The sequence below is a fragment of the Condylura cristata genome, unplaced genomic scaffold (assembly GCF_000260355.1).
Source record: "Condylura cristata isolate star-nosed mole 26May11 unplaced genomic scaffold, ConCri1.0 scaffold00022, whole genome shotgun sequence".
NCBI classification, from domain to species: domain Eukaryota; kingdom Metazoa; phylum Chordata; class Mammalia; order Eulipotyphla; family Talpidae; genus Condylura; species Condylura cristata.
In genome coordinates this window covers 6,413,881-6,421,048 of record NW_004567123.1, presented here as the reverse complement: position 1 = coordinate 6,421,048, position 7,168 = coordinate 6,413,881, and positions in this window count along the sequence as shown.

The following is a 7,168-nucleotide window of genomic DNA, read 5'->3' as shown; positions in this document are numbered from 1 at the left end:
CCGGGCCGTGGCGCTGCTCTCAGCAGCCGACTTTGGGGCTGGCGCTGCCGAGGCTAGCGGCGGAATGTTCGAATCCTGGCAGTGCTGGGCCTGCGCCCCAGGAGCTGCCAAGCTGAGGTGGCAGTGGGTGTCACCCTGAGCAGGATTGCGCAACCCGCAAATGCCGGGAGAAATTAAACCAGCTAATTTCCTCCGAAACAGCGCCCCCTCTAGGCGCCTGGTCTGAGGACGGGTTCTGCTGCGAGTCAACCCCGGAGGGCAAATCCGATCCAGAAAGAATTTTATTGAGTAAATGGAGGAATCTGTGTAGAAAGGCAAAAAGGGCACAAAAAAAAGCGAGTAGACGTCATTGAACCCACTTTTAGGAAGGGTACAACTGAGTCAGAATGAGTTGCTAGTGCAGGCCACATCTGGCAGAGCACTAACTACAACTAACTGCAATCCACCTTATGGCTTTTTACTCCATACTGAACGAGGAGGGTGAGTGTGTGACCCAGGAAGACCTACCTGTTTCACGGAAAACCGAGCAAATGGAACTTGTTGATTACGTAACTTCCTCCATGTGAACCAACTCTCTGCGTAACCAAACAAAATCATTCAATTAAGATAATTTTAGGCCAGGTTTTCTTTTTTTTTTTTCTATTTTATCAATCTCTCTTAAAGCTAAATCTAAATTTGAATCATAGTCGCATTCTTGGAATTAAAGTGTAAGAAAGATGAGAGGCTTGCTGCAGACTTTGCTCCCAGTTCCCCTTCCCTGGTTCTGTGGCTGTGGAATCCTGTTCCAATGTCTATTCCTGGATAATTATGTCTTACTAACCTAACTTTTGCCAATCCTAATATACTAGTTGTTGGAAAGACAAGGAAAATATAAGCCATCGTGAGGGGATAAATTTGAAATTAAGCCATTCATTCCTATTTTTTATTTTAGCAATTCCTTAGCACATTAATGATCAATCAGTGGGAATTAACCTGGACTAGATTTCAAAATTCAAGTCGTTGTAGTGTTGAGCCCCAACTAGAAAAAAAAAAATAGAATTCCATCTTCTGGTTGGCATATGCTACGGTTGACCATGGGCAAACTAGTTAACCTCTCTGAATATGGATGAACTTCTCTAAGACACTCACTGGCCATTCTGAGGTGGCGAGCAGATAAACTCGGGCTGAATTACAGTGAGATCCCCAGCCCCAACAACCTCTGAGCAGACTTGACTCTCATAGCCACTGCTATGATCATAGCCTGCAGATCCCACCTTTGCCAAGCTCCACCTCATCAGCGTTTCAGCCTTGCATTCTCCCAAAGTGTCTCTGGAAAAGTCCAGAAACATCCCAGGACTAGCTGGACAGAGAAGAGTGAGGAGCCTCCTCCAGATTCAGGCAGTTTACTACCATAGATTTGTATCTGCCTGCACTGGCACAAGAGAGCTCCAGCGTCCGGGTCACACGCTCCAGCGTCCGGGTCCTGTCTATTCAGGTCACTACCATCCCCCTGGGGGACAGCCCAGTGAGGGGCTGCCACATGTTAAACTGCTCATAGAACACAAACTTGCCCATATGGTCAGAGAGAGAGCCTCAGGTGATGTGACAAGATCTGGTACAGGGGTGTTAACCTAGAGTTAGGTGACAGCAAAAGCAGAAGAAAAAGTAGGAGTTATAGCTAGGCCAAACAGTGGGTGAAGGATGCATCTGAAAACAGAATGGGACAAGCAAAGGCCTGGAAGACCAAAGGCTTTTGTGACATACACAAAATTGTTATGTTTTGCTAAAACCTGAAGAGTGAAGGAGTGGGTAGGTATTAATGAGTCTTAAAAAGTGATCACAATGGAGGGCTCTCCCTGGTGGTGCAACTCGTTAAAGCAACACATTATGAAGCTCTCTGAAGCCACTGCAGCATGAGTTCTATCCGCAGCCAGAGAGCTGACCCATATGGCATGGCCCGCTGCTCCCCTCAGCAGTGTATTTCAGTACATCTGCTGTTCTGCTCCCCACTGTCTCTGGTGAATCCTCTCACCCACCACGCTGCTGCCCTGTAAACATAGATAAATAAATCTTTTTTTTAAAAAAATGTTGTAATGGGCCTGAGGAAAGCATTTTGGGGTGATGAATACGTTGTCTATCTTGGAGACAGCGATGGTTACATAACTGGTACAACTGGTACAATTCATCAAATGATACACTCTTGAAAAGGGTGAATTTTATTTGTGAGCAAATTATACTTCAGTCAATCTGACTCAAAAAAAGGACATAGTAAGTTTTAGTTGTGTATTTAAAACAATGCATTCATATTAAGAAAAAACTAAATATACTAAATATATAAGAGTTATCAACTAGTATGGTCCATTAACTCATGCTTTGCTTTGCTTTCTGTTACTAAACTGCAAATTTTATTCTAAAAGAGTAGGCAGAAAGATGAGAATAAATTATATCTTACAGTGTATAAAGAGGTTTTGCTTTATCAACAACTATGAAAAGGATGATAAATGACAAACAGAATAAAATGTCATGTGAAAAGTAAGTCTTCATGACAGCATATAATATTTTTAGGTCTTATTACATGTCAAGCACTGTTCAACATGCCCTACACATATGGGAAATTATTAAACCCTCAGCACATCCAATAAGGGAGGTACAGTTATTATCTCTGTTTTAGCGATGAGGAAGCATGGACAGGCTGAGTCACCTGTGCAGTGCTGTGGGTCTGGTTAGGAGGAAACTTTATAGTCTCTGACCACAACCGCTGGGTTCTGTGCTGTATCCATTTGGGGAGAGGAGTAGGGGCACCTACCTTCAGATGTGGCAATTCAGGAAAGGGGTTGTGATCAGTGATAGTCATGACTGTTCCTATAGCACTCTCTTGGGTGAATGTGAAGCTCAGCTAGCTCGGGGGCCCCTGGATCGGTAGCCTATTGCATAGTCACCTCATTGGGTAGGAGAGGATGTTTTCACATGTTGCTGTTTTCACATGTTGAATTCAAGTAGCCTGAAGGAAGTCCAGAGAGATATATTGCTTCTGTGGGTCTGAAGATATAGGGTGGAAGCCAGTGTGGATAACTAAGCATAGAAACCGAGGCTCAAACCTTAAAGATAGAAGTGATCATACAGTATCTTGAGCTGGGAACTGCAATGGGTATGGGATAGCCAATGCATGAGTAGTGGACAGAGAAAAGAAGATTTGCAAAAACTGCAGAAATCAGCTTCTGCTGCATAGAAATCACCCCAAAATTTACTGGCTTAAAATAAATAGATTAATTCTTAGAATTCTGTGACCTAACTAATCCTGGCTGGCCCTCTAGTGGGTCATGGGTGGGTGGGGGCTCCCTTCTAGTCTGGGCTTAACTGAGGTATCTTAGTAGCTCTTCTCCACTTGCCTCCTCCAGTCTCCTGGTTGTAGTGAGCCAGAGGGGCATTTACTTCTGGCAATGGATGAAGCAAAAGAAAACAAGCAGAAATACACAAGTTCTCACTATGCCTTCGAATTGTGTCACTTCACCTTGATCTAATGCCAAAGCATGTTACATGGACAAGCCAGATTCACAGGGGTGAAGAAATGACAGCAATGATGCAATTTACTTGTGTGTCCAAGAAAGAGAGATGGAAAGGTAATAAAGACAGGGTAGATTTGTACAGGAGATAGAGTTTCAACAAACAGAGAACAGTAAGCCCTACAAGATACCTTCTGGAAAATCCAACAAATGAAAACTGGAGTATATATTAAATGTGGCAATGTAGGAGTCATCAGATACTTTGAGTAACAGTTTTGGAGGAGAGAATGAAATCACCAAACTTGAGGACTGAGAAAAGAATGGGAAGGGAGAGAGTAGATGCAAGGTTCATAGTTTCATCCAACAGATAAATCCAACTCATGACCTACTATGTGCTAGCCATTATTCTAGATGCTGGGGAATAACCATGAATGATGTAAAATTTCCCTCCATGAAGCTCAGATTCTAGTGAGAAGAACAGAGATAGGTAAGATAGTGGGTTAGCCAACCAATAAATAAGGAGGAGGAATCAAGATGATGTAAGAGCTACCAGGAAAATAAAATAAGCTCAAGTAATGGGTTGAGTAGGGGATTTGGAGGACAGGAAGTGGGGGATTTGGAGACAGGAAGTGCAGTGGATGTAAGGAAGAGGATCAGAGAAAATCTCTCTGGGGAGATGATGGTTGAAATGACACCTAAGTGATGAGAAGAAGTTGAGCTTGTCTTGGGAGAAGGAAGGATAAGTGAAAGAATTCTGGGACAAGAAGGAGCTTGCTTACCAGTTGGTTCAGACTAGCTACCTCCTGACTAGAATTCAAGGAGGAAAGGCAAGAAAGAATAGGGAACTGTGTGGCAGGAAGGTATGTGCTGAAGTCCTCACGGTTGTCAGGCTCTTAGAAACTGGAACTTGTATAACAAGAGCAGGTGCTCAAATAACTTGGCTGGTATGGGCTCTTGTCCATATTATAATGAAATGACTGGAAGGAAGTATTAGAGGACCAGCTGTAGTGGATATGGAAGAGAGAACTAGGATGAATGGGGAAGCCTGCATGGGCATGGGAGAAGATTTAAAGGGGAGAATAAAGCAATCTGATCTGCACTTTAAAAGATCACTTTAAATGGAATGTGGAAATAGTTAGGTTAGCTTCACTGGGACCAGATAGAAGATGTTTTGTAATATTCCTGGCAAAATGTAGTTGATGTTCTGTGGGTATATTTTTAATAATTGGCTATCACAGTTTGGAGGGTAGGAGGGGCACTCCTAATTTATAGCAATTGCTAATTTCTGTGATGAAAATAATCCCACTGTAGCTGGCTTCAAAGTCTTGAGTCATTGAACATAATGGTGCAAAGGAATGTGTGGTACATAACATTGGTAAAATAAAAGATGGTACCTGTATGGTACCACATAGGTCTAATATATGTAAGAAATCTCAAGAGCATATGTATGTAGTCAATAATGAGGAAGTAGTAGTAGTAAGTATATATTACCTTTGATTTTAATATGTATATATTTCATTATAAATTTACATAATTCATTTTTAAAATAATGATTGTGTTTAGGGAACTGTTGAGGGAAAAATCCCAAAAATGTAATGATTACCTCTTATGAACTGTCAGGGTCTTCCAGTTATCTGAACCAGAAGGGAGAGAGAGAGGGAGTAAGAGAAAGGGAGAGGGCCAAGGGGATTTGAAAATATCAGAGAAATGAAAAACTACCTGTTCATGTTACATTTCTGCACATGTCATTTCCTGTCTGAACTGTGGGCATCATTGGGGCTAGTGGCTTTATCTGATGCAAAATATGTTCCCTGAATACCTAGCCCAATGCCTTAATGCCTTGACTCTGGTAAAAAAAAAAAAATTCACCTTAGGTTGGATCTCCCTGGAAGCAAGCTCTGAGAATCAGATTTGAATGAAAAGTGTTTGTCTGGAAAGTGACCCCAGGAATTGCCAGGAGGAAGGAGTGGAGAAGCTAGATGGAGAAGGGAAGACAGCCAATGAACAGCAGTGTCAGGAAGTTTCCACTGCGGGCAGCAGAAGCCTAATTCCATAGAGGAGATCCAGGAAACAATGCAGCATATGCCCCAGAGTTATTCAAACAGAGAATCAAAGAAGTTGGAGTCCCAATTCACCAACTGCTATCGTCACTGTTGAAGTCTGCCCCTGGTGTTTCTAGGCCACACTATGGAGAAAGCACTGAGGAAGAACATTGCTGGTGTGTCAGAGGCTGTTGATATGCACAAGTATGTTAAAAGGAGTGTGAAAATCTCACGGAGAAATGTCTCTTGAATGAATGAATGTGGGGTCTCCTGACCTCCTCTAAACACAAATTTGGGGGTTAAAATTTTCTTAACAGAATGAAGATTCTTCTGCTCTACAGTCAGCACATTTATCATGCACTTTCCCAAAGCCTAGAGCAGAAGACCTATGCTATCTCAGATGATTTAAATTCTGCAGCAGTGTTACTGAAAAGCAGAGTAGTTTTGTTGCACATGTAAAGAAGTATCTCTAGATTACTATGTTAATATCAAGAGGAAAAGGAAATAGACTTTGGGTAAGCCTATACCCACATTACCAAATTCTGCCATTGCTAGTGCTAGTGAAAGATAACTGAGATAAGAATGTTTGGTTTGTTGTGTGTGGGATACTGAAAGTGAACTCAGAAGCTTTCGCAAATCGCAAAAAAAAAATAAAAATAAGCGATTTGACCCAGTGACTAGCTGCAAATGAAAACAAGGGAGAAAAAGGCAGATGAATAACATCTGTCAGGCAGTTTTTTGCTTCTAAAGTGCTTTGTAAATGATCTTTACTCAAACCAGGAGAGGGAAATTTGTCATTACCTTCAGTTTACATATGAGTCAGCTGATGTTCAGAAAAGTCCAGTAGCTGATTCAAGATTTCACTCTTACAAATGACAAAGTTAAATACCCTTGGAGGCTTCACCATTAGCATCTTTTCATGATACCTCCCTTTGTTTCCTCCATGGAAATACCAATAGGGCAATGAGCAGATAACAGCAGAGCCTTCAGGAGTTAATGAAATCTTTCTCCTTCCCATTATCCTCCCAGGTCTCCACTAGCTCTCCTTCAGGCTACTCCTGGGATATCTCTGTACACTCAGTCGCAGTTATCTGAAACTGTCAGAAGTGTTTCAATTGAACCAAAGATACTATCCAGTTGGACTTTCCAGTTGTCCTAGTATTCTGGAATCATAACCCTCTGTCTCAAGTGGGAAGTACCAGTCAAGAGAAACATGCTTCACACTAGACATCTTGGAACAAAATCTCCGGGCCTCTGTGTAAGAAGGCTCAATGGAGCTTTATGTTTCCATCCCTAAGCAAAAAGTACCCTTAAGTACCAGACTTCATCTTGGCTAGTTCATCTTGGCTTGCCTTTAAGATGAGCTCAGGACTCCAGAACTTTGTCTCCCGTTCGTTCCTGGTTTACTTTACCCATTCAATCAATAAAATTTGGTATAGCATTGCTTCATGCTGAAGTCTATGCTGGGTGCTAAGAATTCAATAAATAACTAGACAAAGAAGACCACCATTTAGTGAACTTATAGTCCTATAGATGTGGAGGCAGACAACCAAATACTTCATTAGCTTGTGGGGAATGTTCTGCATTATATATAATGACATACAAGAACTGTGAGAAATCATCTTTTTCCTTTTCTTTCTAATC